We start from the raw sequence: 25379 nt of genomic DNA on the forward strand, positions 1-25379 counted from the left end.
CATGATAGTGGAACCGGGCCCCGTGTGCATTGGCTCCTGAAATGTCTAGCCTACAACTTCGGTTTTGGGGGATAACCAAACCTTGCTACAAGTAAGCGATGTTGACTTGTGGCATATATATATATATATATATATATATATATATATATATATATATATATATATATATATATATATATATATATATATATATACAGTGTGTGTGTGTGTGTGTTTTGAATTCACATGAGCCTCAGTTATTATTTTTCGAACCTAACCTAAGTTACCGGAGTGTAAGTCTAAGTTGAAACCCCACAGTTTCAAACAGTATTATTTGCCCAGTAGTGTAAATAGTGGTCTCAATTAAACTGTCCTCGAAAGCAAAATTTGGGGTTCAATATAGTATATGTAGGCGTTTATTTACAAATTAGGAATTTATATGCACTTACAAGCATTTAGGCACAAGGGTGAAAATATAAAAAATTTAGGCGTAATCAAAGCTCTATAAAAGGCAATTTGAACCTCTATACGTGTTTATAAGTAGTAACCTCTAATTTGTGCCCATTTTAACCTTTAATTTGTGATTGAAGAGGGGTGATGAAAACACAAGGAACAAAATGAGCGTTTTCTCAAACTTTGGTCGCTAATCATGAACCCTATCAGCTATCCTGACAGCACGCTTTAAGAGATGGAGTGCGAAATCGACTAAAAATGCGATTTTTCAATTTTGATAGCATGATGTTTCAGCATTACTGACAAGCGCTTCCACGTAGCGGCGCATTAACACGAGCAGTGGAAAGCGTTTAAAAATGGCCCCAATCGCGCCTGATTCCGTGACCGCACTGCGACAGCTCGAACTTTACATGGCATTTTCTTCAAACACTACTTTTCGCCAGGAGAGGAAAAATTTATATGTAAGCACTGCAGCTTTCAAGTTCAAAGTTTTGTTACTTCTTTTACGTAGCATGCGCCCTTACTCAAGAAAGATAATGGCCTTCTGAGCAAGATTGCATTTTTGCGCAAGTTATTCTGAAGAAAGAAGCCCTAAAACTCTAATCATCACACGTTTGAATTTTTAATTGAAGGATGGTCATGCCTGTAATTATATTTGTTCCGACGGATACCCTTGGCCACGGTGTTATTAGTATATTACACTGTTCCCTGGGCACGTGAAATAACAAGAAGAGATTTCACCATTCTACTGGCAAGCAAAATATTTTTCACAAATATTTGTTAAACAATTAATACAGTAGAATGTTAGCTTTTTCAATATTTTTAAAATGACTTTTTATTTCCATGCCCTATTCACAAAACATCTAGTAAAATCTTAATTCAAGCAGTTTGAAAAATGCTGTGGAGCTTGCTTGAAAAATAACAGAGCGATGCCCAGTAGTAGTTGCACACCTGCCTTTGCTATCCATCCCCTTTTAACAAGTTGCCAACATTCGGTCGACTATTGGCCACCGATGTTCGCCGCAGTGGAGCTGTCGTTTTGATGTTCGGCCGCTGACCTGGTGGTCAAGATTGGCAAGTTGATGGGGATAAATTGACCGCAGCAAAAGAGCACCGGGTAGATTGACGAATTACGGAATTGGTTTTGGCCCTGATATGGACGCAAGGAGAAAAATTAGAATTCTGATGGTTATGAATAACATGGTGGTGCATGCAGCCGAAACATGCTGCGGAACAAAAACACGCGAAGCAGATTGAGGTGAATGAAGCTTAACTTGTGTGTACAAGATGGAACTTATGCGGTTAACTCTCAAATGCGGAAATGCCTCCTAACGCTCCCCTAGAAAAAAAAAATCGGAAGGCTGCCTTGCTAGGCGAAATAGTTCAGTATCATAGTAGACTTTAGCGCAAACAAAAACAGTGGGAACAAATTGACCACAAAAAGCATTACCACTATGTTCGTGTGGTCCTTGTCTTGTCCCTGTTTATTGCACTAAAGTCCACTTTAAGATCCCAAAAAGTGCAGAGGCTGGCGCAGCTAGCACATTTGTATAGTCCGTTATATCGAGATTTTTTAAATTTAAAACTGGTACAATGGGTGCGCTATCCCCAGGTGATGAAATTTATTGTAGTCTTCACATTTACTGCACTTCAATTAACGTTAAGGCAAAACTTCAAGCCAATAGAAAGTTCTCATGGTGGGCAACATATCCGTGGCAGGCCGCAAGAATTCTCCGAACACCACAACGCTACAATATATTGCTTGGTCTCAGAGTTTTCGTAAAAACCATCTGTTTATAAAAAATCCCATGAAAATTTCGAGCACGTTACGAGTCGGAGGGATCTAAGTTTATGGCATAAAAACGCCGAGTCCGAGTTTTAGAAAGTTTTCGTAGCTTATCGTGATGTAACCATCCATGTCGGTGTCGTAACTCTTGAAGGCGCTGGTGAACGTCTGAAGAGTGACGCAGCACAGGATGTAGTCGTCGAAGGTGATTGATCCTTTCCTCTCACGGTCGTATTTCATGAGCAGGAGATCGATCGTTCCGTCGCTCAGACGGTATCCGAAGCTTCTGAGCGCGTCGCGAAGCTCGTTTTTGTCGATGGAACCCGAGCGGTCCTTGTCGTAGTCCTGGAAGCACCGAAGCCAGTCGTTGATGTAGTTCCAAAGGGACACGAAGTCGTCGAAGCTCAGCGTGCCCGTGCGGCTGCGGTCGAAGATGTTGATCATCATGCGCACCGCTTCAGGATTGAAGGGCTTCCAGGTGCCGTTGGAGAGACATTGCTGCAACTCGACCGCGTCTACGCGCCCACTGCGATCCTTGTCGACCTTGTTGAAGATGTCGCGCAGGTAGTTGACGTCGGCTCTTGGCGTCTGAGGTCTGTAGGAGCCGTACGAAGACATCGCTGGCCACTGGTCGACGCTGGCGGTATTTCTTAGCTCGGACGTGAATGGCACGGTATACTGTGCCGTGGGTTGAAGATCGGAGGCCGACGTACGTATGCGTAGTTCAATTTTGCATGCCGAGTGCCGAATTAATGCTCCGAATAAGATATCGATAATGCCTACGCGGCTGGTTTGACTTATCCCCACTATTATTAAGTGTATGATGATGACGTTGATGATGAAAATCTTATCTGGGTCCAGAGACGACGCAGGCTAGACCGCGCATCACCCGTCTAGTCCCACATAAGGCCTGCCAAGCCGAGCAAAACCTCCAAGCCAATTATTTTCCTATAGTATCTCTACAGAAGACAAAACTTCGGAGGACACTTGAGCTTCATCTTCAAGAGTAGTAGGCGGCAGTGTATCGGGCTCCATGCTTATCACATTCTAAATTGCTAGCACGGCTCCCATTCTCGATGCAGGCCTCAATCAGAAGAACAAATGTTCACGTAAGATTGGCCGCTTCAAACGGTCTTAGAAGGTTTACTGCAAGTGCGTGTGTTAAGTGCCACTACGCCATAATTGTGTCTCATGGGAACCATCGAAGGGCCAATACGTGTCTCTAAGACAACACGCATGCACCAGTGATTTGTAATGAATGGGCTTTTAAAACTACTTTTTCAACAGTTACCATCTTTTGACGCCAGACGCGATTCTGCGCTTCCGCTACACAATATTGCGTGCGTTGCGGTGACTTTTTTTGCTATACATGACATTCATATTGTGTTTTGCTCTGAATAAGTTTCGAGCTATATTGTGGCTTTGTGGCATACTTGTTTACCAGCAGGCGGCCCCAGTTCAATGCTTCCTCGGACCAAAGTATTTTCTATTATTCATAATATATTCATCTTTTTTTTGCATTTTTCCGGTCATTAACAACGCGATAATTTCTCACTCAGAAACAATGACGCCGACACCGACGCCGACACCAGGATTTTAGCAAAACGATCTCTTTAACACTACCGCGTCAAAAAGGTAAACGTCAATTTGGGGATAACTGAAAGCGCACAGATGCATATTTATAAAGCGAACAGATGATGCATTAGAGGAAGCATCGTAAGATGGACTGGTTATTACGATGCGCCAATTATCAGCTTTTACGAGGTGGCTATATTTCTGAACTGAATGAGGACGCAAGCATTCTGTGTACAGTCTCTTATGCTCTCTCATCCCCAGAATCCTCCTGCTCATTTCCCCCTTTCCATTAAACAATGATATATGTACAGCTGTTCATTATTTTCTCTGTACAGTCTGTAGGAGAGGGCCTGGACATTGGACCAATCTTGATAGCCTCGAAAACAACATCGTGCCATAGTACACCGTGCAGTTGTGATCGCCAAGTTACGCTGTCAAAAAGCATCATGAAATATTTTCTCCCCCAAACGTGGCTTTCCACGCTCCCTGCTTTGTTCTTGTCGAGCAGAAGACGGAACAAAGAACCATTTCTTGTCCCCTGTCGAACATTTTCAACATAAAAAAAGCACTCCACAGGAGCACCTTTCCACATAACTCGAATATGTAAAGCTCCTTCAAACTTCTCATCCTTTGGTCCTATGATTCTTAGCTGGGGTACGGTACGGTAACTCGGCAGTTTTTGTAGCACAGTGAATGACATTTACAGTGGACTGCTACAACCGAATATTTTTTCCCAACTTAAGTAGACCTCATCAAATATTCTGTAGTGTTGATTCCTTATTATACGGAAAGAAATAATTTGATCTCTACCTTTTATTCTACCGAGAATCATTTTAATTAAAAATATGAAATGTGAAATTAGCGCGTTTCAATTGGTCCCATAGCGTTACTCAGACTAGTTCCGTTATCTAAATAGCAGTGCTTTGACCACACAAGTTTCTGACGTTCATGCAGAGGACACTGCTTATATTCTCATTGTAACTTCTGCAAATCCAGTGACCAAGTTCAGGGCTTTGTGAGAAACAGGCCATACATAAAATCCTTCCTGACAGTAAAATTCAAGACAAGTGTGACGCGTGCGATGGCATCGTTGGGATCACACATGCTGGCGGGCTGTCCCGCGACTCTCACCAACCCCGAAGAACAATGGCTTTACTGGCAGGCGATGGTGTGAAGCGCGTCTTATCAAGACCAACTACGGGCAGTCCAGAAGGTCCACGATGACGCCACAAGGCTCGGCCTGACGGTACCGACGTGGACGCGGCATGCCTTAGTCTGAAAAGACTAGGCTTCAGGACACAAATAAAGTTTTGTGAATGAATGAATGAATGATTGAATCACTTTAGTTCTGACACGAAAGTGTTGGGGTGAAAAAAGACTTCACTGACGTTATATCCCGTCACGGATGGGACGTTGCTGCAGTTCACACAAACCTATTACAAAGACTGAGGCTAGCAATATCTACAACTGATCTGCTTTGCAGCTAGTCACATTGCAACAACGTTCACGGCAAATGTTTTCTATATATACACTATTTATTAAGCGGTGAAATTTTGCCCAAAGCTAAAAAGTAGCGCAGCAGTTCTGAAAGAAACAAGGAAGGTTGTACTGGCGAGAGTCTTCTTCGAATATCTTGGTTGAACAGCACACACGAGCTGACGGCGAAGTAAAATAAAACATACAGGCGCTGATTCCAAACTAACATTTCCTTCATTTCATGCCAAATCATCCGGCGTTTTCTGACCATCACAAATATGGCTAATAAAATACATGTTTCTCGAAATTCGAAACTATGAATGTTTTATGTTACCTTTTTCTATTGCTCTATCTTTTTAACCAATTATTCTCACTACCCCAGCGAAGGATAGAAAACCATGAACGTGTCTGGTTGACTTTTCTTCCTTTCCTTCCTTCCTTCTCCCTTCCTTCCCCCCCGAGTTTGAAACAGATTCTGCGACAAAAGCATTGCACATCCGTCGCCACGTTTCCTATCCACGATTCGCGTTGGGGCGGAACCTACAACGATGGCTATGAATAATAACTTAAAGCCTTTGAGATGCAGCAGCGTGAACGACCACCTGCGCTTTCCTTGTTGTCTTCAAAGGCAATACGCAGCTACAGTACTATCACTCTTCAGCCTAAACAAATGAAAAAACTAAGACATACTCTTGCAGGAAATATCTAGTTGTAACTGAAGCCTTGCTCATTAGTTTTTGAAACGAATATTTAAAAAAAAACTTCTGACATGTCTTATGAACAATTAGCAAAAACAGTGATTGATGATTCCTCCGGTGGGGACGAGGCATCAACGCTCGTAATAAGATTTGTATCACGTAGAGGCCACAAATCACATTAACTAAAATACTGTGTCTGGGGGGACATAGGCAAGGAGCCGGAGGCAAGGCTACGGCAGCTTCGGTTCCCGTGGAGCAGTGTAATATAACGAAATTAAAGGAGAAATTGCGTGAAAAGAAAGTGAAGGCAATAAAAACGTTATACCTAATGCATTCTAATCCCAAAAATAACACAAGAGGAAGCAGCCTGAGCGCTCCGCACGTTCGAAAATGTTCGATCTCTACTTCGTGACCTTGCTTGACGAGGCATGCAAATCCGAGGCATGCAAATCTGTGCTGTGCCAACGACGTGGAGACTTCGTCATTTGAATTCCTCTCGAAGGTCGCCACGCTATCTAAAGGTGAATGCGAGCTTTATTGCACAGCCGCTGCTGCCGACGGCTGCACAGTGGACTAGTTGAGCTGCGCAAGCTTCTCCGTGGCTTTAGCAATCAACCCCGGCGGCACGCTGTCGTGCTGTGGAGACCAAGCAGCTCTAATTAGTTGAGATACGCCTAACCTGTTGCCACAACGCAACTAGCCATTCTCATTTTATTTTCATGTACGCCTAGGCTCCAAAAGGCCGCCGATGAAAAAAATCGTGAAGTATTTAAAGTACTATCAGTGATAAGCGTAAACTTGGCCAATTTGGTATTGTCTTCAGGTGCAGAGTTACCTCATCAGAGGAGTAAATCCTCGCGCTAATTGGATCTATAGCGTGAGTCCGACACTCACAGCACCACCGAAATAGAGGATTCCGCTCGCCATTTACCTGAAATGGCTCCCACGATTTCAAGCTTTTGCGAGTTAATGGTCACTAGGTTGGCAACACACAACGTAGCTCTTGGGTGGCTTATGGTCTCCGTGAAAAGAAATGCTACGATCAACACGATGGCGAAGCGCCGGTCTACACATTGTAAAACATGCAGATGACGCTCCCTGTTTACCGGAGCTCAAGCGACGTACGCTTGACATATAGATGTCTCGCAGTGACGTTCCTAAAACTTGTCGCGTCGTAGCACCAGCACTGGAGGACGTGACTTTTGCGATCTCCTCCGTATTATCAAAACATCATATGAAGGTTAATCGCACTCAGAGGCGTTCTTTTCACGTTTTTATCACATTGCTCCAGGTTAACCACAACAGCTTGTTTGTCACCGAAGCCGCCATCGTGGAGTGCCGCCATGTTCACAAGCTGTGTCGATGACGTCACGTGCAAGCTATTAAATTTTGCTAATCGCTCGACTTTTCTACGTAGAATGAAACAATGCTTCATAGAATGAACACAGGAAGTCATAAACTTGTCCGTCTGGATCACTGCGTGAGCATGGTAATATTGTTGTAAGGCAAATAATGCTGAAATCATAAAGCTTAACTCGGCCAGCAAATTATGCAAAGGACTTGTTTACCATCCAAATGCTCCTGTACAAAATCTTCAAAACAGTTTCAAGGCCCCTTTATGCAAAGGCTTTTGCAATATACCCGCAGTAATAGTTAGGCGGTTTTGGATATGTTATTACGAAAGCAGCGGTTGCTGTTCGATATGCGTGTAAAGCGAGAACGGCTTCTTACTTTGACTTAAACAGACGTCAGAGAACCCCAGCTGGTCGAAATAATTTTGGAGTTTAGAAGTACAGCAGAATTCATAAACATGCCTCGCTATCTACAGACGAAAGCGTAGAATTCGCATTATATACGCTTGTATTATTGAGGATGAGTTCATTCGTTCCTGAGAAGCTTTAGCGTGCGACGGGCTTCAATGGATCACCAGGCTTTCAACACACGGGTATTCGTATTGATAATCGTAACTTATGTATGACATTTGATATGCTGCGGAAGAAAAAACATTCCTACGCATGCCCCATGATCGTGAAAACTATACACAGCCACATTAAAGCTGTTCTGCCCTGTCAATAGTGCGAAAATTTAGGTAAAACCATCAGCCCAGCAGATTTACATAAGTGATGTCTGGCTGTCGAAGGTTCATGGCGCAAAGAAAGGTCATATGCCAGCCTGTGTTATTAAAAAATATTTTATTAAATATAATGTGAACCTCATATAAGATTAAAGCTGCAAAAGTTGGTTGCAGTGGGCACAACAGCAAAAAAAATTCATTTACAAATGCTAACAAAACACCATGTCGGCTTAAGGGGGTCGGATAGCACATACAGCTGTGTAACTACTACTGCCCATCGCTGTGGTATTTTAAAGCAAGCTTTAAACAATTTCGCAAGTTTTTAATGGGGATTTTACTGCACCTTTTGGGAATTTGACAACAGAATACAATATTCTTGCAAAAATAATAAACAAAATATATGACTGTTTCAATTTTAGAAAATACTTTTGTTAAACAAATTTTGCATAGAAAATGATAAATTCTTGCGGTTATTACATGTGTACGGGGTATCTTTCTGAATGGAAATAATAATTGTCGGCATGGCAATTCTTTACTTCCAAATGTAAATGTTTTATGACTAGAATTTTAGAGCATTTTAAAAAGAACCTTTGTGAAAATATAATTATGGTGGCAACAACATTCTCTGCCTTCTGAAAGGGTGTATGATAGATATTCAGAAAGAATTCACAATAGTTTGTATTTGATAGCTTCAATGGTTAAAGAGGAAACGTTTCTTTTTTAACAAAAAGTAGTATTCGGATAAAACGTCATTTAATGTCTAGTTGCCGCGGTGCAGTCACGGGATCAGAAAAAGTTTGGGGGGGATGTTCGAATGCTCTCCACTGCGCGTAAACACACACCACTTTGTGGACGCATTTGACAGTAATGCTGGAATATTATGCCATGACAATTGAAAAATCACATTTTAGTCATCTTTGCGATCCTTCTTTCCTCAAAAAACGATGACGCAATCTTCAAAAGATTATTGATGGATGTACAATGCTTAACAAGAAACTGTACCAAAAGTTCTTAAAAAAAAGACACATTTACGAGTTGTCTTGATCGGTCTCATGCGAGGAAGTCGGCAAGTGGCAGCCTGTGTCGGAATTTTTCACTTTGAGCTAAGCATTAAGAGGTGGATCGATGTGTTCATGTAAAGTGAGTAGTTATGCTCATGTGCATTCATCGTCAAGTACATAAGCCTGATGGAAGCGGAGCTTTCGATGCATGCGTCATTATTTAGTATTCGGTTTGTATACACAAAAAACAAGGTGCACGACACAAAGAAAATACAAAGGAATGAGCTGACAAATGCCGCCTAGAGGAGAGCAATGCCTGTTTGCTCGTTTGAGAAGGGGAGCATAGAAGAAAGGAACTTAGGAGGGGAGAAAAAAAACAGAAGAAAAAGAAAAAAAAACAAATACCGTGTACGTAATTACAAATCACCATAAGAAAATGCTTATAAATATGAGGCGAAATTGGTTTTCCTTAAGTGCTCGATGAACCGGACCACGCCTATCTCTGCGGGAAGAGGCAATTGTCGAGGGTAGTGCACTGAAGCACAACAAGTCTATACTCCTTCGTGAGCAGTGCTAGCATCGCAATGAATGGGGAACACACTAAAATGATGCGTTTGTTATAGTGCCTAAAGGATAAATGTAGCGGCACGAACTCCCCTGCTGTCTCATTTACCTTTTAAAGAAACTACCGTTTGGTGCATGATAATGTGTATGGACGCAACATGCCAACGTTCAAGCACGCAGGACACCACTGAAACAGAGAAGATGGCGGTGAACAAATTTATACGTTTTGCGAGTCTTTCACATATGTTTTATCGCTGCTCTTTTAAACACTCTTTGTTAAGCTTTGAGGTGTTAGTATAGCAGCCGCCTTTTATAACCACAAAGTGACACGTTATAGCAAATATGCGTTTATGACGATTGTTTTTTGATAGGTCACAGAGGCTTCCGCGACACAAAGCCAATTGTTCAGCTAACTGTTGCATTCATGTTTAGTTCACTATGGGTCGATAGCAGGATTTACAAATTGTCTGTTCCGTATACCCACTTAAATTGCACAACAGGGTTACCATAAATCCTGGACATCAAAGGCTCGACGGGAAAGGCTTCGCTGTTGAAAATAAATAGGATCAGCTATTTGTAATTTAACCACTCTCTACTGGGAATTTGTGATATGTGAATGTAGATTACGATGTTGCTTTCAACTTTTAATCAAATTCAATCGTGTTGGTGCGTAGCAAACTACGGGCAGTGTTTGCCAAAAAGGAAGGCAGCAGTGTCACACTTTGCATGAATTGACGTGGTGCAAATGATCCGTAATTTATCAATAAAGGTTTGCCACAGCGATTGCGTAATATTCTGTCGTATTGCCTTGTAGAAGTGTGTTGAGCTATAAAAACTATCGGCCAACCCAATTGGCATTCTTATGTAGATAGCTGTTCTTATATTCATTCGCCTGATGATTTTTTTGTCTTGTTTTTGTATTTTTTGCGACGAAACGGCAGTGAGCACCTAACATTTTTTAATCGAAAAAGTATTAGGAGTTCTTGTTGGGGAAGTTGTATTGTCCTGTTTTATTTTTGCGTCAAATCTTTTGGCAGTTGTGCTCTCCTAATATTAATTTATTTTGTCATTTTATAATAAGAGCTTTGATGCTCTGTGTACAGAATACGTACTTTGTTTGTTTCTTTTTGTTACACGTACACCGGACAAACACACGTGCTTCGTATTTGCTGCTGACGTTTACAAGAACAACTGCCTTGGCGAGGGCCAAGGCATTTATGATGATGAAGAAAAGTCGTCTCTTATAGTTACGTCAGATGTCTCCTTCGTCAATCAACGGAGCTTGACAATAAACTGAACAATTTTCTAGGAGTTTCAGTACAGTCGGGTTTTGATTGCGTGTTCCTGCTTTTAGTCTCGCTGAAAAACTTTATGCTGTAAAGTTCTAAGACAGTACGACACCGATTACAAGCATACGTTTCTGAAGCCGGCTTGCACAGCAGACTCGTTACAGGCAAACGTTTCTCTCAGCCTATTTGAAATTGCGATCGTGATTATTTTTATTGGTTGTTATATATTAGACTTGTAGAACTGTTTTTTTACTCTTTCCTTCCTTCAATACAAGGGGAACCTCGACATTTTCACAGCTGAATCGCATCATTGATGTGTTTAGGAACTGAATGTAAAGTGCCAAAAGTTTATTTCATGTTTTTCAGCACCACCCGTGATGAAATCAGCTACGTGCCGTCTTTGTCGCTGGAATCATGTATGGCTTTTCTTACCTCATGGAACCTCTGCACCATTACGGTGAATTCGGAGAATTTTATCCTTCTTAAACATTTTTATAGCTGTATTGATGGTGTCATCTTTTTTTACTTGCATAACGGACTTCACTTTCCCATTGTTAGTTCTCATACGTAATATCTGAAATCACGAGTAAGTTCAGATCGCTGTCATCTGTAAAATGTCTTAAGTTCCTTGTAGTCTCGTTGACATTGGTTGCTTTTATTACAGTTGTTCTTCATATTCAGCTGAAACAACTGCTTCATGACTTTGAGCGTATCTATCTATCTATCTATCTATCTATCTATCTATCTATCTATCTATCTATCTATCTATCTATCTATCTATCTATCTATCTATCTATCTATCTATCTATCTATCTATCTATCTATCTATCTATCTATCTATCTATCTATCTATCTATCTATCTATCTATCTATCTATCTATCTATCTATCTATCTATCTATTTATCTATTTATCTATTTATCTATTTATCTATTTATCTATTTATCTATCTATCTATCTATCTATCTATCTATCTATCTATCTATCTATCTATTTATCTATCTATCTATTTATCTATCTATCTATTTATCTATCTATTTATTTATCTATCTATCTATCTATTTATCTATCTATTTATCTATCTATTTATCTATCTATCTATCTATCTATCTATCTATCTATCTATCTATTTATCTATCTATCTATCTATCTATCTATCTATTTATCTATTTATCTATCTATCTATTTATCTATTTATCTATCTATCTATCTATTTATCTATTTATCTATCTATTTATCTATTTATCTATCTATTTATCTATTTATCTATCTATCTATCTATCTATTTATCTATTTATCTATCTATTTATCTATCTATTTATCTGTTTGTCTGTGTCTTTTTTTCCGGGGCCCTTCACTACCGCGTCTCTCATAATCGTATCGTGTTTTGGGGGTGTTAAACCCCACATATCAATCAATCAAAGTTATTTTCACTGCATTTCCAAGCATCGGAAGTTATTTTTCCTGCATTTCCAAGCATTGGAAGGTATTTTTCCTGCATTTCCAAGCATTGGAAGGTATCTTCACTGCATTTCCAAGCAAGTGCGTGGCTGTATGGTAGAACATCTGCTTGCCACTAAGACTGCCTGTGTTCGATCCTCGGGGGACCAAAAATTTTTGAATATTTCTTTTATAATTTGCATCTTTTTCAAACTTCAACAAGGTGGCTTTTCGCTCACGATGACACCGATGCAGGAAGTTTGGTGAAATGAGCTCTTTAACGCTTTCGCGTTATAGGTTCGTGAGCTGCATAAACCTTTCTTAGTGGGCAGAGCAGTAGATCAACTCGGAACAATATAGGAAGATGGCTAATGCTTGCGAGTTGTCTTAGGCGCATGAACAGCGGTACCCAATGAGACTTCATATTGATTTCGCTCAAGTGACGCCGCAAAGTAGATGCCGACGAAGTAGATGGGCAGCTTACGTGCTAACGCCAACGTTATTTTAGGAGCCAATCTTCTTAAAGCGGCACCCGTTCGTCCCTCACCGTAGTGCGTAACCAGTCTTACGCTTTGACCTGCAACGTGGTGCCGATGGGAGATTTCTCCTGTGCGTTGTTGAACGAAAAAAAAATTCTCAGCGTGCGCGTTACCTAAAAGCCCAATTCTCCTGCCTCTCATTCCCCATTAGCGGCTATTGTCATGTACATTGAGCACTATCTGACAAGAAAGGGTTGGTACGTTATACTCGCTGGGCGTAACCTCCTTGGTTTCAGAAAGTTTTAGTGAGCGTTGGGCCGCAGTGCCATGAATACAGTGAACTGGTATATACCATGAACTTGAGGTGGTTAAAGGTTGGAAGTAGACATGAAGCAAAAGCCGAATTCTCCTGTCTCTCATTCCCTGTCAGCAGCCATTGGCATGTACATTGAACACTATCTGACAAAAAAGGGTTGCTACGTTATACTCGCTGGGCGTAACCTCCTTGGTTTTAGAAAGGTTCAGCGAGCGTTGGGCCGCAGTGCCGTGAATACAGCGAATTAGTATATACCATGAACTCGAGGTGGTTAAAGGTGGAAAGTAGACACGAAGCGCAAGCCGTAAGAAAGTGTGCGTGTGCCACCCCTTGTTTAGTTCTTGGAATGTCCGCTGAATGGTGGTGCTTCTATATGGGCAGTATATAATGAAAAGATGCGATATGGTGGTACTTGGAGTGTTGAATAGGTGGACGAACGGACACACAGACAGATGCATGGACGAACGCATGGATGGCTGCACAGACGGATGGACGCATAGACGGAAGCATGGGCGGATGCATGGACGAATGCAGGGACAGACGCATGGATGGACGTGTGGACGCACGAACAGACGCGCGCACGGCCGGACGTATGGACGCACGGATGGTCACACAGACGGACGCATGGACAGACGGAAGCAAGAACGAATGGACGGACAGATGCTTCGCCCCACTCTCCATCACTCACCCCATGGATATGCTGCCATTTTTTTTAACCGCATTTCTTGAACATCAAACGAGCGACGTAGACATTTAGGCATTTTGTTTTGAAAACTGCTTCTGTAGTCGTATGGTTTTTGCTATAGTGAGCTGGAACATAGTGTTTACTTACAAGTTGTCGTTACAGAGTTCCGAACGTGGCAGTTTCTAGACGCCAGACACATTTAGAAGTTGTGTTAAACTATTTTCTTAGGTAATTGGAGACAGTTCGACATAAGTAAGGTCATCGGGGTTGTGTTTCAGCCAACATTTTCAAAGCTAACGGTCTCGATCTTAATTCTCTAACCTAACAACTTCGAAGTTAGATCGCCTACTTGTGCCATTGTTACGGCTTGCAGGTAAGAAGTATACGAAGCATTTCAAGTTCTAAAGTGCTACTGACAGCACTATAGTCCGTCTGCTCAGGACAATTTGTGAAGGGCGCCTAGCTGATGCATTCTCTTTGTAAATAGGGACGGTTTTCTGCTCTTCCATAGTAGAGTACTAAGTACTCTCAATTGTTTAAGACTTTTTCTAACCCCAGCCCAGCCCCGGCGTAATTTTCGTCTATGAGACCTCATCAAGTGTAAGACCCAAGGTATATATTTAAGCTTTCTCATAATATATACTAACAGAGTACTGAATACTCTAAAATGTTAACCATGCTTTTCTAAAAACTCAACTCATTTTCCATCGTTGCCGTAGCGCTGTTCACGTGGTTAATTTTGCCAATAGGGCTTCATGAAGTGTGAAGTCTATGGGGCGGCTTATGCTCTCCCAGTAGAGTGTCAAGTACTCAAAATCGCTAACCACTTTTTATAAACAAACATCTACAATTGATAAACGCTCTTTCTATGCACATGGCTTAAAGCCCACGAATATAGAGTAGTGCAAATCATTGACTATTTGTTCTAATCTCACGACTGAGTTCATCCCTATGACAGGACGCCTATACCCCCTCATATAGGCAGAAAATTGTATAGTGCTTTTAAAGGACGCGTATTGCAGAGTTTTACTAAAGACGTCAATTTGTCGTCTGGCTCCTCCAACACTAATAAGGCGCTGAGTGGCGAAATTAAACTCCACGTTCATACCCATTAGGGGCAGCTCTCCGTTACCTCATGGTATAGATACAGCATTCTACATTGACAAGTACTTTGGAGCGCACCGCATACTGGGCGCGTAGGAAGTCCAAAAAGATTTCACGTGCACAATATCTCCTGTTTAAAGGATGCTACCCATTACGAATAATGCAACCTAATGCGGATGGCTCAATGACACCCATTTGGAATTTATCGACTACATTGTAGCGGACCACAATTTAAACTTTTCACGCACTAGGGATAGAATATCCCTATTGCGTTCAACTCTTAAAGGCGAAAGTTAAGGGTCCCCCAATTTTTCAGGGCTCCCACACTCATATCGGCCAGCGGGCCACATTCACGAAACGTGGTCCCCGCAGTGCGGGACAGTGAATGTTTAGGCGGGGCAGGATGGACAGGATTTTGAACAACATGTCAGATAACGGCGGTCATTCAAAATATGCACTTACATTTTATATGAGTCATTTATGAATGAGATCGGTCATGAGGATTCGAGAGACACATCGATACCGATCTCCTGAATGACGAAAATATGATCACCTATTTTGAGGTGTAGAGATTTAGGGCTGTAGTCGAGGCTTGTACGATGGTGGCGTTGGCATGCGCTATAGCCGTGATGATGATGAAGATGAACACGATGATGATCTTGGTCAGCGACTGGCCTGTGCAGTATATTACGTCTCGATATGCTCTACGATGCATTTTGTTGTGACAAGAAACAACCAACAGGGGAACGTGCGCGGACGTTGTCTTTGCCAACTTCAGGCTAAATACGATACTACAAAGCAGTAAAGGCGAAACAAAATTCACAACTGAACACAACATTCCCGTTATGACCACAAAACCTTGTATATAACTGCACACCGCTTTCTCATTCGTTTACACGCCTGAGTGGCCCATGCTATGGGGGACTTACGGTAACAGCGAACGACCCCACTGCTTCGCCCACTCATCTTCATATCCTTCGTAGATATGCCGATTTTTGTTTCATAGTTATGTTTCAACACATAGTGGCCGCATCAGGTGCCTGACAAAAAATTAGAAAAATAAAGTAAAAATATTATAAAATGCTTGACAGCTTTCACGCCTGTGTAGATCATAAACGTACTTAATAAGAAAGTACAGAAATTCGGTCGAAGGAAGTCGTGTACATGTGGGCCGTGTCCTTGTCTGAAAGCCTTGCGGCATGTGATATTGAAAAATGGCAGCATATTCACGGAGTGAATGATGGAGAGTGGGGCGAAGCATCCGTCCATCCATTCATTCTCGCTTCCGTCTGTCCATGTGTGCGTCTGTGTGGCCGCCCATGCGTCCATCCGCCCACCCGTGCGTGCGTCTGTTCGTGCGTCCGCACGTCCATCTGTGCGTCCATCCCTGCGTTCGTCCATGCATCCGTTCCTGCGTCCGTCCATGCGTCCATCCGTCCGTGCAGCCATCCGTGCGTCCGTCCATGCACCTGTCTGTGTGTCCGTTCGTCCACATATTCAATACTCCAAGTACCACCATCTCCCATCTTTTCATCATATATTCCTGATATAGACGCACCACCATCCAGCGGACAATCCAAGGACTGAACGAGAGGAGGCACACGCACACTTTCTTGCGCCTTGCGCTTCGTATCTACTTCTCACATTTAACCACCTCGAGTTCATGGTATATACTAGTTCACTGTATTCATGGCACTGCGGCCCAACGCTCGCTAAACCTCTTTAAAACCAAGGATGTTACGCCCAGCGAGTATAACGTAGCAACCCTTTCTTGTCAGATAGTGCTCAATGTTCATGCCAATGGCTGCAAATAGGGAATGAGAGACAGGGGAATTCGGCTTTTAGTTAACGCGCACGCTGCGAATTTTTTATTGTTCAACAACGCACAGGAGGAATCTCCCACCGGCACCACCTTGCAGGTCAAAACGTAAGACTGGTTACATGTATAATGAGGCGTTTTAGAGTGGCACTCTTTTATAAAACAGGAGAGCGGTCACGACACGTCAAGTGGTAATGGCGGAACCAGTCTGAGGCCCCAGCCAACCAAACGTCGTCTTGTTCACCGACTGAGTCATTCCCCCTGCCTTTCTGAGTAGCACTCATCTTCTTCACTACATTTTCCTCCCCTCCGGTAAAGAGCCATCCTGGCGACTCATGGGCAGGAGACAATAGAGGGATCATAATACGGTTTTAGACGGTCTATGTGGACGGTCTCACGTCCACGGCGTCGTTGATCATGGGGCTGCTCCAGCGGCTCGACGATGTAATTGACGGGTGAAGTTTGCTTAACCACACGGTAAGGACCGTCATACTTGTTCGTCAGTTTCGTTGAGAGACCAGGGCTGGTTGAAGGGATGCGAAGCCAGACAAGTTCATCTGATGCATAAAAAGCCGGAGGTGTCGGGCTATCGCGGTGGTGTTTCTGTCGTTGCTGTTCAGCACTTGTGAAGGAGCGGGCAAGCTGACGACACTCTTCCGCGTATTTAGCAGCTTGTGACATCGTCGTCGACTCAGAAACATCAGGGTGGTAAGGCAGGATGGTGTCTAGCGTGCAAGAGGGCTCGCGACCATAAAGGAGGAAGTATGGAGAGAAACCAGTGGTTGTCTGGACTGCAGTATTATGCGCGTATGTTACAAAAGGGAGAATACTGTCCCAGTTGCTGTGATCGGTTGCGACGTACATTGACAGCATATCTCCTAATGTACGGTTGAATCGTTCTGTAATGCCATTAGTTTGAGGATGATACGCGGTGGTGGTGCGATTAATGACTTGGCATTCCTTGAGAAGCGATTCGATGGCATCCGACAAAAACACACGCCCTCGATTACTCAGGAGTTCACGAGGTGCACCGTGCCGTAAAATGATCTGGTGCAGTATGAAACGACCGACGTCACTGGCTGATGCAGAAGAGAGTGGTGAAGTTTCTGCATAGCGCGTAAGATGATCGATAGCGACGGTTACCCAGCGATTTCCAGCCGGTGTAATTGGAAGAGGTCCATACAGGTCAATACCAACATGGTCAAATGGTCGGGCAGGACAAGGTAAGGGTTGTAGTGGAGCTGGAGAACTTTGAGTAGGATTCTTCCGGCGTTGGCAAGCGAGACAGGAACGTACGTAGCGACGAACGAAGCGATACATTCCATGCCAGTAGTAACGGAGGGACAGGCGGGTGTAGGTTTTTAACACTCCAGCATGGGCGCATTGTGGGTCGGCGTGAAAGGAGGCGCATATGTCTGAGCGGAGCCGACTGGGAATGACTAGGAGCCATTGGCGTCCTTCGGAGAGATAATTCCGTCTGTATAACAAACCATCTCTGATAACAAAGTGCTGTAATTGACGGCGCATACCTCTAGGCATATTTTGCGAGGGAGCTCGACTCAACAAGTTGATGAGTGAAGCGATTCAAGGATCTTTTCGTTGCTCCTGTAGCATGTCGGTGACACTAAGTGCAGATACGTCGGGGGCAGGCGAAGACGGCGACTTGTCACTACATCGTAGAGGTGATCGGGACAAAGCGTCTGCGTCGGAATGTTTTCGGCCAGATTGGTAAACGACGTGAATTTCGTACTCTTGCAGTCGAAGCGCCCAATGGACGAGCCGGCTGGTGGGATCTTTTAACGAGGAGAGCCAACATAAAGCATGATGATCTGTAACCACGCTGAATGGGCACCCGTAAAGATAGGGTCGAAACTTGCCAATGGCCCATATGATGGCAAGAAACTCTTTTCGGTGACTGAATAGTTCGCTTCTGCTTTTGTGAGTGCACGGCTGGCGTAAAAGACAACGTACTCATCAAATCCAGGTTTACGCTGGGCGAGCACAGCACTGAGGCCAACTCCGCTAGCATCCGTGTGTATTTCCGTCGGGGCAAGAGGATCAAAATGTCGCAGTATAGGAGGTGACGTAAGAAGGTGGCGGAGTGTGACAAATGCATCATCACAAGCTGAAGACCACCTAGAAAGGTCGTTGTTGCTGCCAACAAGGTCAGTCAAGGGCGATATGATGGAGGCAAAGTTGAGAATAAAACGACGAAAATATGAACATAAACCAAGGAAGCTGCGAAGTTCTTTTAAGGTCTTCGTTTAGGAAATTCGGCAACGGCACGGAGTTTCCTCAGATCCAGAAGAATGCCATCTCTAGATACAACATGGCCCGAAATTAGGAGTTTTCGAGCGCCGAAGCAGCACTTTTTCAAGTTGAGCTGTAGACCGGCGGAGGTGAGGCAAGTAAGCACTGTTTCGAGCCGCTGAAGATGCGTTGAAAAGTCGCTTGAAAATATCACGACATCGTCTAAATAACACAGATATGTCTGCCTTTTCAGGCCACGGAGGATGTTGTCGATCATGCGCTCGAAAGTGGCAGGCGCATTGCAGAGCCCAAATGGCATGACGTTAAATTCGTATAAGCCATCAGGGGTAACAAAAGTCGTCTTGGGGCGATCAGCCTCAGCCATGAGAACCTGCCAATAACCTGAACGCAGATCTAGTGACGAGAAGAACTCCGCGCCTTGTAAGCAGTCAGGGGCATCGTCTATGCGGGGTAGCGGGTAAACATCTTTGCATGTGATCTTATTCAACCGGCGATAGTCAACGCAGAATCTTATTGAGCCATTCTTTTTCTTGACTAGAACAACTGGGGATGCCCACGGGCTGTTAGAAGGCTCAATAACACCTCGCTTCAACATGTCGTCAACTTGTTCCGCGATTATGCGACGCTCAGATGCCGATGCGGACGCTGACGTAAAGGAGCGTGAAGGCCAGTGTCGATTTCGTGAGATACTGTGGAAGCACGGCCCAAAGTCAGTTGCTGGTGGTCGAAGCTGGCACGGAAGCGCTCGAGGAGGGCGATGATGTCGGCGCGCTGCTGGGCCGTAAGGTTGGTGTCAATGCAGCACGAAATTGCGTCGGTGAATGATGGGGAAGATGATGACGCTCAGCAATCAACAGCGTCAATAGGTAGCGTAGTCGAGTGGTCAGAAACTACACGTGCACTCGAGGAATCGATGTCATCGGCAAAGCCCAAGCACTCTCCGCACAGTAACTTGGAAGGCGAGGGAAACGGATTTGAAACATAAATTGCACTTGATGCCTCGTGAACATTCAGAATGGCGAAAGGAATCAGGAAGCACTTGCGGCGAAGAGCGGTTTCGGAAGGCATAAAAGAACAGTTGAGCCACTAGAGACGTCACAGGAAAGCGGAACTAAGGCGGATGAGAACGGGGGTATCGAAGTGTCAGCGGCAACGAAAACTTTTGCAGGTGGAAGGGACGAGTCGAGTGAAGCAGCGTCGCATAACGGCGTGAATTCCACTTCGACGCGAGCACAGTCGATGACGGCATGATGCGGGCAGAGAAAGTCCCAGCCTAATATAATGTCATGGGAACACTGCGGGAGCACTACAAACTCGACGGCATAAATATCCTCAGCAATAGCGACACGTGCTGTGCATGCAGCAAAAGGGCGAATTCGTTGCCCACTCGCAGTGCTCAAAACGAAGTTGTGAAGAGGCATTGTGACTTTTTTTAGTCAACGGCAAAGTTTTTCAGTCATTACAGACACTGCGGCGCCAGTATCGACCAATGCAAAAACAGGTTTACCTTCAACGGAGACAGCAACAACGTTGGACGGCGAAAAACAAGGTCTTGTGGAGTTCGAAAGATCTGCAGTTCTTGCCCCCGGAACTGCGGCTTCTAGTTTTCCTCAGGGACAGGGCGAGGTTGACGTAGCATAGGGGAAAGGGAACGGCGTTGAGGTGAAGGCGACCGGTGTCTGTTGAAGTTCCGGCGAGGTGAAAATGTGTCCATGGTCGCAGTCTCGCCAGATACAGCAGGCTCTGGTCGTTGTGGGAAAGCATAATTGTTGGGCCTGACGTCGTCACGCAGGAAAAACTAACGCCGTCGACAAAATCGTGCCACGTGCCCCGCAATTCCACAGGCGAAGCATATTGGGCGGTTGTCTTGAGTGCGCCAAGGGTTCTGAAAGCGCGGAGGTGGTGGTCAGGAGAAAGGACGGGCAGCCTGGCACATAGGCTCAGTCGGTACGACAAAGGGGCGCGTGGACGTAGGCGTTCGTGACAAATAAGTATGGTCATTCGCGACAAGTGGACGTCGGGTTCCGTTCAGTGCTTCGGCATAGGTCAATGGAGCAGCCACAGGTGGTACGTGAGCTGCTGGTAGCGCCTCGGACACTTGCTCATGGACTACTCGCTGTATTGATGGCGCTAAAGTAGATGTGGCACCTTCGGAGGTATAAGGCACGAGGGACAACTGCCGTGCGACCTCCTCTCGTACAAATTGCTTGATCTCGAGAAGCAAAGTGTTGTGGTCTATAGTAGTGCCAGGCGACGTTAAAGCGGAGATTGCTGCACATGGTGCGTTGGCACGACGAGTGGTGTCACGCTTTTCCAGAGCTCATCATAGCTCTGACAAAGTTGGATCACTTCCGCTACCGTTCGCGGGCTTTTGGCGACAAGCATCTGAAATGCGTCGTCAGTCACGCCTTTCAAGATGTGTTTGATCTTCTCGGCTTCTGTCATGGCCGAGTTGACATGCCGGCAAAGGTGGACCACATCTTCGATATAACTGGTGTAATTCTCACCATTCTGCTGAGCCCTAGTACGCAAGCGCTGTTCGGCCCGTAGCTTGCGAAGCGCTGCACGGCCAAACAAGTCCGCGAACGCCGTTCGGAAGGCCGACCAGGTGGGGAGGTCGCTCTCGTGATTGTGGTACCACAGACTGGCTACGTCAGTCAAATAAAATTGGACGACAGTAAGCTTGTGCACATCGTCCCACTTGTGTGCTTGCTCACCCGGTCGTATTCGTCGAGCCAGTCTTCCACGTCTTTGTCATCGGTTCCACTGAAGGTAGGCGGATCGCGTTGCCGAAAGGAGCCGAGACAGACAGGAGCTGCAGTAGTTGGAGCCGAGGCGGCCGCCTGTAGATCGTCGTTCGTGGACATCGTAGCAACTGGAGGCAACGTACGGTTTCGCAATTTCAGGATTAGGCGTTACCCAGCACTCTCCACCAATTATAATGAGGCGTTTTAGAGTGGCACTCTTTTATAAAACAGGAGAGCGGTCACGACACGTCAAGTGGTAATGGCGGAACCAGTCTGAGTCCCCAGCCAACCAAACGTCGTCTTCTTCACCGACCGAGTCATACCCCCTGCCTTTCTGAGTAGCACTCATCTTCTTCACTATACATGCTACAACTACGACTACTACGAGAAACGAATGGGTGCCGCTTTAAGGAGCTTCGCCCCTAAAACAACGCCAACGTGTGAGCCGAGGTCATCGGGGGCTCCACCGCTAAACGAGTAGCAACACCTGCGCTTAAAGATTTGGAGTCGTTGATTATATTGGTACCGTAATTTCTGGCCGTACCTGCCTCCCTCTCTCGGCATCAAATCTGTCCCTCTCGCTAAAACCACGGAAAAATAAAAACGTAAGGACTTTCCCGTGTATTTCTGCAAAGCGGCTTCTTTGTATTAGTGAAATAAAAACTGCTGGGAAGCCAACGTGTGAAAAAAAGACACTTGTTGCATTTGATATTGAAAAACATCAAAAATGGAGCCAAGGCCGTCGGTTATTTCGGCGCCCAACTAGTACTCACAGCTGCGGTTAAATATGTGAAGTCACTGATTAGGCCGATACCGTATTTTCTGACCTTTATATTCACCACCGCCCCACCTCCAACCCCCTAGTATAAAACCAGCACGTCTGGCTAAAACCACGAAAAAAGAAAAAAATACGGCATATTCACGGGGTGAATGATGATGAATGGGCGAAGCTCCGGAGGGATTCATCGGTAAACTGTGAATCTTCCGTGTAATTCGCCCAGTCGATCATCATGTAAAGACGTGAGAAACGCTGTGTGTGTATATACACAAATAAACTTTTATTTGTTCTTAGACGATGGATGGCTTGCGATGTCCCTTGCCTCGCGCGCTCGCACATCGGGATTCTGTCTGCGAGCGCGCGCTGCTGCCGCCTTGCGCTCTTTCCGCTGTGCAGCCTTATCCATCCGGCGACCCCGAGCGCGCGCCAACAGTGAACGGATTTTATTACAACGCTCCCCCTAGCGTACGTCGCCGCACTAAATCGAACGATTGCCTTCAACAATGACACGCGCCATATGTGACATCATTCCTATTTTATAAGATCTCGCGTCTTTCATCAACTACAAGTACCGCTTTCTAGTTTATAACATCTTGCATCTTTTCATCAGCTACAAGTACCACCATCTAGTAAACACTACAAGAACTAAACGAGAGGTGGCTACATACAGGAGACGGTACCGCCATCTAGTGAACACTGCAAGAACTAAACTAGAGGTGGCTACATACAGGGGACGGTACCGCCATCTAGTGAACACTGCAAGAACTAAACTAGAGGTGGCTACATACAGGCTACAGGGGACGCACAGCCCACGCCCTAAGGAGCTTCGCCCCTAAAACTCAAAAAACGTTCCCGTGTATTGCCGCAAACCGGTGCAAATTGCAAATAAGTGCGGTAAAGCTAAAATGTGCACTGAAATTCGTACGGTAGATACGGTAAACTATTTAAATATTTTTTTATCGAGGAATAAGATAAAGCTGAATTTTTGAGCTCGATGAATGAGGGTTTGATGGCATTGCACAGTTCGATATAAGACTTTAAAGCATTTGCTGTGTCTTCTTATTTTGGTGCGCAAGTTTCCTTCACGGCACTGGGCTGCGATATTGTAAGATAGGGGATTCCGCGGCAATGCGCCTTATCCATTTCATTATTGGCTTTAAGTGCGGAGAACTTTGACGGATCACGATGTCGTATACTGTCCTATGGTATGAAATGTTGCTTGGTGTCATGTACGTAGTCGTACACGGTTTGTTCCTGCCCATGTACAGTATAGTATAGCAAAGGGGCAGAAAAGAAAATTAGAGCGAGCAAGGGGGATGTGAAGGCAAGCAGAAAGAAAAGAAGGAAAGGAGAAGGGAAGACATAGCAAAGCTATGTATGGCAATGCGAAGGCAATATCATGATTCATTGATATGTGGGGTTTAACGTCCCAAAACCACCATATGAGTATGAGAGACGCCGTAGTGGAGGGCTCCGGAAATTTCGACCACCTGGGGTTCTTTAACGTGCGCCCAAATCTCAGCACACGGGCCTACAACATTTCCGCTTCCATAAGAAATGCAGCCGCCACAGCCGGGATTCAATCCCGCGACCTGCGGCTCTGCAGCCGAGTACCTTAGCCACTAGACCACCGCGGCGGGGCAGTAAATATCATTTATAGCGTAGCCTAGTATAGTATGGTATAGTATAGTACGGTTGCGACACACTGCGGTAGTCTTGTGATTATGGTGCTCTGTTCGCGGGATCGAATCGCAGCCGCGGTGACCGCATTTGAAATGCGAATGCATTTTTTAGTCGGGCTGTGTCAGGCGTCCAGCGGCGTCCGTGCGCCGGCAGGTGTTATCTCCCCGCTTTCGCTCCCTCTTCTGTAGCAAAAGTTGCAGGCGCGCGCACTTATCTTCACCCCTAGCAACTGGTACAGGTGGTGCGAGTGGAGTAGCGGAGAGTGAGTGGAGAGGTGTTTTGCGCTCTGGCTTGTGAGGGCGCTCACATTGTGGGAGCTCGGCGGAGCTCCCGCGTGTGTAGAGGCAGTTTAGGAGAGGGTAGGTGCTCTGAAGAAAGGAAAAACTCAAAAGAGGCCATGACGTCATATTCGTGAAGCCGCCGCACCGCAAATGCTCGAACTACCTCCTAGCGAAGAAGCAGATAAACACTTCGCAATTTCCGGCGAGCAACCGCCGCAGCGGCCTTGAAAGCGGCGCCAGTGGTGTGGTAGGTGTTCTCTGCCGACAGCTAGTCAATTCGCGAATGCTGCTTCTTTTGCGTGTTTTAGAAAAACCGTGCGATGCCCAGCTGTAGTGTGTACTCGGTGTGAATCGCGTGCACCACCGGATGTACCTGGTGGAGACGTCAAAAGTGCCACCAGGTACATCCGGCCTGGTACCAGGTACTGTTGATTAATACTGCATGTGGAGCTCTCAGCTGTACGTCCCGTTGGTTCTTTACTTATTGTGTGTGTCAACAGAGAACACATGCGAACTTTAGTTTTTAGTGTTGCAGGCATCGTGTCGCGTTTTTAGAAGTTGTGTAGTTCGTACAGAAGGACAATAAACTTTTCTTGTTATTGGTCTAATGTGTGTACGGATTGTACGGTGCACGCTCGCTGCGCGTTAGTTGTGTGCGCACTGGAATTACACACTTTACATGTACGGTCACGTATACAATACAGTGGTGCATTCTTATCGACGTGAAGTACGTCGAGTACTAGGCTGGTGTTGAACAATATAGCTACGAAGCAAGCTCTCAAAATCTTTCATTGTCGCACTGACACTATATATACGAGCAAAGGACTGCTAATTGTCCCGTAGATCGGGAAATCTGGCTAAGAAAATAAAAACCTAACAGCG

At 44.9% G+C, this 25379-nt stretch overlaps 1 pseudogene; it reads right to left on the bottom strand.

Moving 5' to 3' along the window:
- Window positions 1–2023: 2023 nt before the first annotated feature.
- On the bottom strand, window positions 2024–3009 carry LOC142774426 (programmed cell death protein 6 pseudogene; annotated as a pseudogene).
- Window positions 3010–25379: the final 22370 nt, after the last annotated feature.

The sequence above is a fragment of the Rhipicephalus microplus genome, chromosome 10 (assembly GCF_043290135.1).
Source record: "Rhipicephalus microplus isolate Deutch F79 chromosome 10, USDA_Rmic, whole genome shotgun sequence".
Lineage (NCBI taxonomy): Eukaryota > Metazoa > Arthropoda > Arachnida > Ixodida > Ixodidae > Rhipicephalus > Rhipicephalus microplus.